This window comes from Rhinolophus hipposideros (genome assembly GCF_964194185.1).
Source record: "Rhinolophus hipposideros genome assembly, chromosome: 10".
Classification (NCBI taxonomy): domain Eukaryota; kingdom Metazoa; phylum Chordata; class Mammalia; order Chiroptera; family Rhinolophidae; genus Rhinolophus; species Rhinolophus hipposideros.
In genome coordinates, this window is record NC_138056.1 from 28,114,647 (window position 1) to 28,127,243 (window position 12,597).

Genomic DNA, 12,597 nt, shown 5'->3' on the forward strand with positions numbered 1-12,597 from the left:
TGGGTGTAGACCCCTAATCTAAAAGCACTGAAACTTCTATGCAATGAACAATGGATTTCAAATGGTTGCAGAGACTTGAAGGAAAAGAACAAGACTTTTGAGACTGAAAACCAGCCAGACACCTGGATTGCTTTTTTGGTACCAAATGTCATCAGTGTCTGGTCCACAGACCTCTTTGGGACAGAATCAAACTCAAAGCCAACATATGCAGCAAAGCACAGACCCAGCCCAACATTAAACTCTCTGCCAGCCTGAGATTAGGCCTGAGGACATTTGTCCCAGCCAGGAAAGGAGGAGTGCCAGAAAGCTTGAATTCAGGCTGCTGTCCTGTGTTTGCTGGGACTTGCAGAATCAGTATCAGCAGGGAGAATTTTAACTTTGAATGGCAATTTCTTGTAGGCTTGGCTTTGTACAAGGCCGAACAGAAAGATCTCCTTAATGAAGGATTTGGATGATGGATTATCGTCCCGTGGTGATCAAACCATTTCAACCATTCCCACGCAGAAGAATCACATCACCATCAATGGAAACAGGCCAGCCGTAGGCCAAATTAAAAAGTAGGTCAAATCTGTTCTTGGCGTGCTCAAAGCTGGGTGTCTCTCCACCTGCCTCCCTTCTTTCAACATGCTCCACCTTCCCTGTCTTCTCCTTACTTTCCACCTCAGCCAGGCTCAAAATCCAAGATCCTGGTTAGTAAAATGGTTATCTGACGGAGGCCTTGCCCCACCCCAACACACATTTACTAAGTCTTAATTATGGGACAGACAAAATGTAACATACCAGAAAGACAAATATATGAAAAACATGTTTCTGAGTCTTGAAGAGACAAGCCGTATAATTCACTCAGGAACATGTACTGAGTTTCCTACTGTAGGAAAGATGTCGTTCTGGGAATGATGGAGAATACGGAGATTAGCATTACAAACTTTCTACCTTCAGAAATCCCTTGAAATCAAGACTAAAGAGCTAAGAGAGGTAGTGCTGTGTAATAGAAAGAATCATAAGGTCTTGAGCAGTGACTGTAAAAGCTTCTAACTGCTTTCTCTGATTCTGCTTCTATCCCCTATAATAGTAACAACAATAATTGACCTGATATATGAGATGAGATATGATATAATTCCATTCACCACTCCAGAGCCAGAGTTTTCTCTGTAAAATGAAAATCAGATCATGCCACTTCTAGCTTAAAACCTCCCCAAGGCTTCTCATTGCACATAAAATAAAATCCAGTGACTGACCAGGCACTGCTACATGGCTGTTCCTCGCTTACCTTTCCATTTTACTCCATACACATTGACTGTTTTTCTCTTCCTCAGACATTCCTGACTCGGGGCTTTTATTTTTGTGGCACCCTCTGAGTGAAATGCTTTTCTTCCAGAGTTTTGCTTGGCTGGCCTCATTTGATCATTCAGGACTCAGTTCAAACGCTACTTCTTTCAGAGACACTCTCACTGACAAGCCTATCTAAGAAGCACCTCCCTGGTCACTCCATGGTTATTTTCTTCATAACACACATCATTATCTGAAACTATCTTTATTTTTTTTATTTGCCTAATCGAAAACTCACACTTAACAAATCCAAAATTGAGATCCTGGTTTGCCTTCTCCAAACCTGCTGCATCTTCAGTCTTCCCCTTCTCACTTAAAGACAAATCCATTTTTTCAATTCTTCCAGTGGCTCTGATCAAAAACCTGGAGTCATCCTGGACTCCTTTCTTTCTCTACAGTCTATCTGGAAATCCTATCCATTGTCTCTTCAAAATATAACCAGTTGTTACATTTCTTACAATAAACTTCCCCACTATCTCCCCTTTTTTCACTTGCATTAGCCCCCTACCTGGTCTCTCTGCTTCCTCCTTGCTCCTGCATCATCTGTTTTCAACACAGCAACCAGAATGACCTTGTAAAAGTAAGCAAGTCAAGTTATTTCCCTCCCCCAAACTTTCCAGTGATTCTTCATCTCACTCAGTACAAGCTAATTTCCAGCACCTAGATCTGTACTGTCCAATATGGTAGCCACTAATCACATGTAGGGCTGGCATGCACAGTAGCCAACTTTGGACAGAGCCAAACATCACCCAGCTGCCTCCAAGGATGACACACCCAATGGGAAGTCTGGGCAGGCACCAGAGCCCCGCTAAAGCGAATTCTGCTCTGTAGGTTCAGCCTCTGCACCACAGCTCCTCCACTGTAGTCACGGCCAGTCCTCACAACCAATCAGCCTGAAGATGGATAAGGAGGTGAGTAAAGATATGTGGGGTATGAGGGACAGTGAAAAGATGGTAGGACAAATGCGTTGTCTGATCAAAGACTTTTTAAGTCAGAGTGCTAGGGACAGTGAAATTTAAAGATATGAGGTAGTGGTCCCAGAGTGGAATGCTTGAGATTAAGCTTATGGAGGGGTAGATGAGGATAAGGTGTAAGGTAGGGGAGGAGTGGCCCATTCTGTGGGGATGAGTGGTTGAGGTTGGGAGAGAAGGAGATAATTAGAGAAGAAGAGGTCAAGGGAGTCAGAGGCCAGAGTATTGAAATACTCATCTACCTGAAGATTGAAATCCTAAGAACTGAAATAGGCTTATTATTGGAATGAGTGAGGGTGAACTAGGAGCTTAAATCTTCAAGGAATGTGGGGGAGTGACCCAAAGTCAACAGATAAACTGTAATAATAAGGGGTAGCTGGTAATGATGTCATAACTTCACACCAAAGTTCTTTAAGGGAGAAGAGAACTTGGTCTGATAGGAGCAATGACATCCAAAGAGGCACGTCCCCTACCTCTAAGTCTCGAATTGTATTCCAAATTCACATTCCAAGTGTAGGTTACTGATCCCACAAGAGTCATACTCTCTCCCAAAGGCAGCTAGAATGACCGTAGGCTTCCCGCTTTAACTCAAAGTTGTGTGGGACAGAAAACAAGTACCACTTACCAGGCTACAAGAAAGCAGGACTGCAGGAGGTCTGGATTTCAGTTAAAACAATAGTGTGTGAAAGGAACACGCAGAAGAGGTTGAGGGTTCAGGGTTTCTTGCTGATGATGGACCACAGAGCACAGGAGATGGGGAGAAGTGGGGAATGAAGAATGGGGTCAATATAGGGAATGTCCAGATAGCACATAAGTCTAGGTTATCAGGAATGACCTAGTAATTTGGAATAAGGAAAGTGGTAGGATTTTTCTTTTTTTTTTTCTCTTCCAGGTAGTGATTTTATTTTGCTTGAATATATAAACAGAAGTAGGATTGCTGGATCATGTGGCAGTTGTAGGATTTTTCTTGATGGTCTCTTAGGCCAATTGGGGTGGGAAGACTATGAGTGTTGAGGGAAGAGGGAAGGGAAGGGTTATACCAGAACTTTACAAGGGCTCTGGGGCTCCTTTGAAACTCTGGTGCCATCGCCACTACTTCCTAAGGCCTAGGATGCCTGCTCCCCTCCTCCCATTAAACCTTGCTCCAGCAGAGTTGAAAACCCCTTAACTAAGCCAGCTTATGTTTTCATGAAGAAGTTCACTAAATTCTACAGGAGAATATAAGATGGAATAACAAAAAGAAATGATAAAATATCCACATTCTGAATACAGGCTTTTGATGCCAAAGTAGTCTTACCCTATCCCGAAAGAAGCTAGTGTGACTAGAGGCTTCATGATTAAACTCAAAGAAAATACTTATAAATTGCTGAGACCTGAGGCATTACACACCACCTGGGTGGGAAAGATGTTTTGGGAAAGGGTCTTTAAGCCATACCTGGGGGTTGCCCCACATGTGCAGCTCTACTTATATAGTGTCTTCTTCACATTATTAACAACAATTAAAACGTAAATATCAGCCCAAGAATTAATGTTTACTAATAACTAGAAAAATAAAATTTTATCTGATACTCTGAATGAGGGTGTTCAGGTCAAGCTAATTGAGAACTAGCAAGATGAGTTGGAGGCTAAGCTCTGTAGAAATGCTCTTAATGATTCTTACAATTGTTTCCTTAATAATGGAATCTTAACAAGCAGGTCAATGTTAAATTAATAACATGGAAGCATTCTAAAAAGCATATTGAACCATGATTTTAGCCAGTTCATTCAAGGCTTAAAGCCGTACTCTGTTTTTCTTTTTTCTTCTTGATAAAATATCATCTATCGGAAGGAAATATTTCAACAAGGAGATGAAGTTTAAGTCATAAAATTAATAAGAAGGAAAAGTGTAGGTTTTACAATAGTTGTGCCAAGGCTATTGTAGACACAGAGCTACAATCCTTCTGCAACTCACTGGTCTCATCCACTCTCTCCGCAATGAATGCTCACTGATCATGGCTAATAGGCCAGATACTTTGCAACCTATTGGAGATTCAGAGGAGAACAAACTACCATTCTCACCTCTATAGTGCACCCATATCACTATCTGATTGGAGTAAACAAACACTTTAGTAAACAGAATACAATATTGGTAATTTTATAAAGTGCAGCACTGAGAATGAAACATTTGAAGTGGGATTGAAGAATGAGTGGAAATTTGCTAGACAGAGAAGAAGAAAAGCATGCTGAAAGGAAAGTCAAAGAAAAAATAAATGAATGGGACTACATCAAACTAAAAAGCTCCTTCAAAAGAAACGATCAACAAAACAAAAAGGCAAACAACAAAACGGGAGACCATATTTGCAAACAACACACCTGATAAGGGGTTAATAAGCAAAATATATAAAGAACTCATACAACTCAACAATAAAAAAACAAACAATCCAATTTAAAAATGGGCAGAGGACCTGAATGGACACTTTTCCAAGAAAGACAGAAAGACATACAAATGGGCAACAGACATATGAAAATATGCACAACAACACTAGTTATAAGGGGAACACAAATCAAAACTGCAATGAGATCTGTTACAATGGTTACTATCAATAAGACAAAAATAACAAGTGTTGAAGAGGAAGTGGAGAAAAGGGAACACTCATGCACTACTGGTGGGAACATAAATTGGTGCAGCCACTGTGGAAAACAGGATGGAGGTTTCTCAAAAAATTAAGAATAGAACTACCAGTAATCCCTCTTCTAGGTATCTACCTGAAATTTTTGAAAACACTTATTTATAAAGATATACATACCCCTATGTTCACGGTAGTAGTATTCACAATATCCAAGACATGGAAACAATTTGAGTGTCCTTTGATGGATGATTGGCTAAAAAAGATGTACATATATTCAATAGAACACCACTGAGCTATAAAAAATGATGAAATATTGCCATTTGTGACAACATGGATGGATCTTGAGAGTATTATGCTAAATGAAATAAGCAGAAAAGGACAACAATGGTATGATTTCACTCATAGGTGGGATATAAAACAAAAAGTAGCAAGCGAACAAACAAAACAGACTCTAAGATACAGACAACAGAATGGTGGTTGCCAGAGGGGAAAAGGGGTAGGGGAAGGACAAAAAAGGGTAAAGGGGGGCAAATACATGGTGACGAAAGGAGACTAGGCTTCAGGGGGTAAGCACACAATAGAATATATAGATATCATCTTATAAAGATGTACATCTGAAAATTATATAACATTATTAATCAATGTTACCCCAATACATTTAATAAACAAATTTTTAAAAAGAAAAGCATGCTAAGCAGACAGAAGAGCAGGTAAAAGTGGAATATGTGAGGGGCTCGAGCAGTTCTATGGGGCAGGACTATAGGAAAGGAAGGAATAGATGACATTGCTTATTGAATAAATATCCAAATTTGCCCCACTTCTAGCCACCACTGCCCCATTCTCACCATCCTGTCCCCTCAAAGCCCAGGAAATCCAAATATAGTCATTTCCCACAAGAAATCCAAATATAAGTATGTCGTGATTTTTGCAAACGTTACTGCAGATTTGAGGCCACAAAGAAGGATCTCACAGTATAAAACTAAGCAGTGCATCTCCCTCATACCCCCTTGGTCCTCCTCACCACCTCACTTTCCAACCCACATCCACCCGCACCACCTCTCCTGGGCCCAATTATGCAGAATTTCTCCTTTCTTCTGTGAAATTTTGGCGATCTCCAACAATCAGAGTTGTTACCTGTTGTTACCTGTAACAACAGGTAACACCCAAACAACGTTGACTCCCTCGAGAATTTTCTTACTATCTGCTATAATAATCAAAACTTCTCCTTATGATTATATTTCTAAAAAGCCTCCTGAATGCAAGCATTTCAATTTTTAAAATCCTTCAGTGGCCCACTCTAGCCCAAAGCACAAATCCAAGCATTTAGAAACCCCCAAAACCTACCTCAACCTAAATGTTCACCCCCTCTTTTCTTCTACACCCTTCCAGTTGAAGCCCTCCTCATTTCCTATACATGAAATAATTTTTTCCCCTACATGTCTTTGCTCACGAAAGCCCTCTCTCTCACAATACCATTCCTCACTTACCACTTGTGAAAATTCTAGTCTTCCCTGTACAAATGTTTCCTTCTTGCTAAAGCTGGGTTTCTCAGCCTCAGTACTATTGACAATTTGTGCAGGATAATTTGTTGAGAGTGGCTGTCCTGTGCATTGTGAGATGTTTAGCAGCCTCCCTGGCCCCTACCCGCTAGATGCCAGTAGCAATCCTCATCCCACCCCACTGTATGTAGTTGTGACAATTAAAAATGTCTCCATACATTGTTGAATGTTCTCTGGGCTTCAAATTCACCTCTGGTAGAGACCACTGCTCTTTAAAGCATTCCGTGGTTACTCCCATGAGAAATCATTTCACCAACAACCCCCGCCACTCAAGCACTAACAAGAGCAGCCAGTTACAGCATTTAACACCACGTCTTTTGTTTCTGTGGTTGGTTATATATCTGTCTCCTTCCAGTGGATTCGTGAGCTTTTTGGAAGCAGGGTATCTTCCTAGTATCTCCAGGACCCAGCGTAGTGCCTTACTATAGTGGGTCATCAGGACATAGTTGCTGAATTGATTTGATAAGCCCACTGTCTTGGTCTCTCTTCTGATTAGCCATTTGATGAGTGCATCATTTGGAAGATCGAGAAGATAATTATTCTAATGCTGTTTTGCACGGTTCTGTCCATACCTGGCAAATTATAAGAGGCATTAAGTACAGTGGATCTTGGAGAGTTTATTTTTACTCTTCACATTTTGGAATGGTTTGTAGTTGAGTAAGTATTAATTTTCAGACTCAGTTTAGGTTAATATAGTAATGTGATTCATTTCAATAAATAGTTTGAGTCAATTTGCAGACTAATTATTTTAAGTTTAAAATATAAATATAAAGTAATGGTCCAAATCATAAAACATAGCATTTCACAAGATGCTGGTAGATAGCATTGTGGATGGTTTCATTTGTATAGGTTTCATTTGCCCAAATCTTTTGAAAGTTCCTGAGGAATAGAAACATCTGGCATTTCTCCTCTCTCCCATAGCACCTGATAAGAAAATACTTTTGAGTTTAGTGGTTGAATCTTTCCAATGGGGGAAAATAAATCTACTGATCTAGAATGCTCCAGGAAGTAATGACCAATGATACAGAGCAAAATATTATGTGGGACTTCTGGAAAGGGTGCTTAAAAGACGCTGACTCAACTTGGAAGGGAGATTTTTACCCTTCTGCAATAACTTTTATTTCTTGGTCTATAATTCACATGTTATAACTGAAACTATTGTAGCCATCTTAAATCATGAGAAAACTTGATGGAAGACATGTCCTAGGATGCTGGTGCAAAATGACAGAAGCTAGGATCCTATACTTGCCACAAATTACCTATCTCTGGATTTCTTTTACTTACTTGTTTTGGACATTCGTGGTTCTATGAAGCTGTTTTTAATATTAACTGATACATAAATATTTAATTATAATTCAACAATATTTTTGAATGCCTGCTATGTGCTAGGTCAGTACTTCTCAACAAAGAGCACAGCTCAAAAATCGTCATAGTTTTCAGAAAATGCAAATGTTCATTTCATACTTAGGACTTTCTGAATCAAAGTTCACACAATGGGCCTCTGGCATAATATACATATATACATATATACATATACATATGCATATACATACACACTACTATATATGTCAACAAATTGATAATATAGACATGAATATGCATAGTTATATATGTTATTATATATATATGTATTGTTTTCATATACTCTTTATTTCTGTAAGGTTGGTAGTGAAGTTCCCTTTTTCATTTTTGATTTTAGTAATTTGAATCTTGTCTTATTTTTCCTTGTCAGTCTAGCTAAAAGGTTTGTCAGTTTTGTTGATCATTTCAAGGAACCAAACTTTGGTTTCATTGATTTTTTCACTTGTTATTTCTATTATTTTTTCTATATTATAATATATATATATATATATATATATATATGTATACACACACACACACACACATGCATATATATTTAATTCCTATAATATTTTTTATTCTGTTTCTGTTCTAATCTTTTTTCCCCTCCTTCTGCTTACTTTGGGTTTAGTTTTTTCTTCTTTTGTGAGTGTCTTAAGATAAAAGTTCAAGTTATTCATTTGAGGTCTTTCTTCCTTTTTAATATAGGCATTTATAACTATAAATCTCCCTCTAATCACTGCTTTAGCTGCATCATGCATGTATTTTTAAAGCCCTGAAGAGAATTCTGATGTGCACACTTGGTGAAAACATGCTGTACTTCTTTGCCACTGTTTGTTTTGTTTTGTTTTCCATTTCCCAAGATGGTTGCTGACTTTTTGAGTAGATGAAGGTTTTCTTATAAAGCAAAATGCCTTGGTTTGGGTTTGGTTGGGTTTGCAGAAAGACTCTTGTTTGCAGCTCAAATATTTCTTTCACAATCTAATCTAATAAAGCGAGGGCATGTTTGTTTTACTTGGTCTTCTCTATGAAGTAAAGACTTCCTAGGTTATATGAGCCATTCTCAAAGGGAACTTTCAGTTGGAAGTTTCCTTCTCTGCCTGTATTTCTTCTAACCATATTTCTGGCAGCCCTGACACAATGTTTATGTCCATTAAGCCAAGGTCAGCCAATAGTGAACGCTTCCTATGCTATCACAAGCCCTTTCCATTGGCTTGTGTACTTTGTTATTTGCCTTGCTTGTCCATGATTTGGCAGCATTATCACCAGTCCACATGACAAGTGACATCATTGCTATAATGAGAATTCCAAGCAGCACCACTGGATCGAAGCCCATCTGTGTGCCTGCTCCCACACTTGACAAAACAAATTCCAAATTCATTCAGCATGCCGGTGCCATTTAGTCACTGTGACATATCCCAAATTTTGGACTCTGTGCAAAAACCAGTCTGTGCCCAAAAAATTAATCATGGAACACATTTTATGACGTTTGACAACAACTTAAAAGGTTCTCATCTCTGGCAGGTGGCTCTGCCAATCTGCAAGTATGTGCATGACCAGTTCTGAACAATGTATCGTATGGCTGAAAATATATTGTGCAGGATGCACACCCTGGAGAGAACCAGAGTGAGTCCAAACAATGCTGAAATCTGTCCCCGGGACACGTAGCCAGACTGCTTTCTTATGAGGGTAGGATGATGGCCCCAGGTACACATAAAGCCAAAAAAAAAAAAAAGGCAACAGCTCGTGTGCCAGTAGATGCTGAGAACATTGGCACAATTGCCTGTGTTGGCAGGACCAAGAGTTTGAGATGGCTAATTTAAGCGACAAAATCCTGGCAAACAGATTTATTTAGGGCAAGGGTGCGTCAGAAAGATGCCAGAAAAATACATCAATCTGTGCCTTTACATGTACTGTAGAGTGATGATGAAACAACTGACATTAAAAAAGTAAACCCTTATACTTCAATATAATCTGCAACTTATCCTAACAGAAAGTAGGGTTTCCTTTAGATCTCTGCTACTCCAAGACGGGACTTTGCATTCTGGTCTGAGATCTATGATCAAGAAAACTTCCCCTCAAAAGGTGTTGTGGACAAGATTTCCCTATGTTGTTGCGTTTAATAGATTAGACCAAGTGTTTTTATGTATTGTTTAATTTATTTTAAAACACCGGCTAATTCATATTTGACGATATTATTCATGTGAAATAAAGGAAACCATTTATCTAAAATTTTACTCTTCTAAGAAGTACATTGTAGAAACTCAGTTGCGAATATAAAACAGACTGGGACTTTAACTGTAATGATAGAAGCCTGAATAGATCTCTTTAGTAATGTTTTACTCCGCAAGATGACATGCTTTAAATGTCAGTTCTATATAGCAGTACATATTTGTGTATGGTTCCATGGCAATAAAATAGTAAAACATTCCACTTGGAGTGTCTTGCTTCCTCATATTTTTTTCCATTTTTGTAGATTCTCTAGATAGTCTCCTAGCCCCAATTTCCCCCACCCACTCCTTTTTTCTCTTAATTGATAATGTCTCAGTCCATTGCATTTGTAATGGGTTAAGAAAGCTTTCATATTTAGCCTACTTAGGACTTTAATTTTTTGTACAAAGATTAAATTTGCATAATTTAGTACCAGTGGGATTTGTCTAGATTCAGTCTTCCTATTCTAATTTGACTGTTCTCTTCATTTCCGAGGCAGGAAGTAATATGTGAAGCAGCAAGTGAAGATGAGTTCTTCCACAGGAAGGACAATTCCAGATTAGGAAGTCTGGTGATTCAATAAATTGACAGAGGCATAAAAGCTAAAGCAGCTCTGCCTCATTTATACTCACAACGGCCTCCTTTGAGACACGAGACCACAATGTCTTTTTCTGTAAAGTGAAGGAATTGGACTCTCTAGGTCTCTCCCAACTCCAATATTTGAGGAATTGTAAATTAGGGAGGGGCTAAATTAGGGAGGGGCATTAGGGGGTCTCTCCTTACACAATAGCTTATTCTTTTATTTTTTTGTACATTGAATACAAATGGGTTGTTAGTGACCTGAACCATATTTTGATTAAAAACCTCAAGAACTTTCTTCTTTCGTGCCCATGCTTTAATTAATTAACTAATTAATTAATATATAACAGTTCGATTCCACATCCTTAGAATGTGGCTTTTCATTCTTGTTATTCTCTCTGAATACTTTTAGAACCTTCTATTTATCCCCAGACCTCTGAAATTTCATGATGATTGTGTACGTTAAGAAATTACCAAGGACAAGGAAAGAATCATTCAAAAGGAGAAAAGTAAACAACCCACAATCCAGTTCATGAGAATAGTTCCTGTTCCTGCCAGGCAGAGTAGACCCACATAATTTGTGGGACCTTGGGTGAAGAATTTAGAAGGGAGCGGGACATAATTTTCAGGAGCGGGACATAATTAGACCTACACAAAAGGCTGAACTAGCTCCACTTACCAAAGCTTAAAATCAAGCCTCAAAAGGAAAAAAATTATTTCCAAGTATCCTATCTGCATTTCAAAACAAATGTCAAAAATATTTAGAGGACTACAAAAATATCCAGCACTCAAAAAAGTAAATTTCACAATGCCTGGCATCCCATATATATAAAATTACCAGTCATGCAAGAAGCAGGAAATTATGAGTCGTAATGAAGAGAAAAATCAATCAATAGAAACAGTGCCAGAAATAGCACAGATGATAGAATTAGTAGACAAGGACATTAAAATTGTCATTATAATTATGTTCTATATATTTAAGAAGCTAGAGAAAAAATTGAGCATATTAAGTAAGGACATAAAGATGTAAACACACACACACAAACACACCTAAATCAAACTTCTAGAGAAAAAACTATGATACATGTCTGAGATGAAAAATGAACTAGTTGGGATTAAGAGAACATTAGATATTGAAAAAAGGAAACAGGGAAAAGTTTGAAAAAGCAAAATGAATAGAGCATCAGTGAGCTGTGAGACAATGTTAGGCAGTGGAATATACATGTATGTAAGTGCAGTGCTCAAAGGAAAGGAGCTGGAGGATGGGAAAACATTTGAAGAAACCAGGGCTTTATGTGCATTTGTCTACCTTCACATGGTATTCTCAGTGCCCAGCAAGGCGCCTGATAGACATCAGACACTCAGTACACGTTTCTTGAACACAATTGTGGCAGAAACATGGATAGGAGATAAGCATATGAGTGCTATTGTGGGGCCATGAGGGATGAAGAAGAGAAATGATATGCAGAAAAGGAAGTTTAGTAGAAATGGCATGTCTTCAGCAGGGACCTGAAGGATGAGTTCAGTTTGAGTTCAGTGGATACAGTTTAAAGAATTGGAGGAGATGAAGCAGGGTATTCTACATAAGAACAACATAAATGAAGACTTGGAAGCAAGAATAAACGTGGTTTTGAATATACAGTAGTCCCTCATTATCCATGAGGGATACATTCCAAGACCCCCAGGGGATGCCTGAAATCACAGATAGTACTGAGTCCTATAAATACCATGTTTTTGCCTATACATACATACCTATGATAAAGTTCAATTTATAACTTCAGCACAGTGAGAGATTAATAACGATAATAATAAAATAGAACAATTATAACAATATATGGTAATACAAGTTAGATGAATGTGGCCTCTGCACCTATTTCTCTCTCAAAATACTTTATTATACTGTAATCACCCTTCTTCTTGTGATGATGTGAGATGATGAAATGCCAAACCTATTTTTTAATCTGTGGAATCCCTCACTTGTAGTAAATAGCTTGGTGT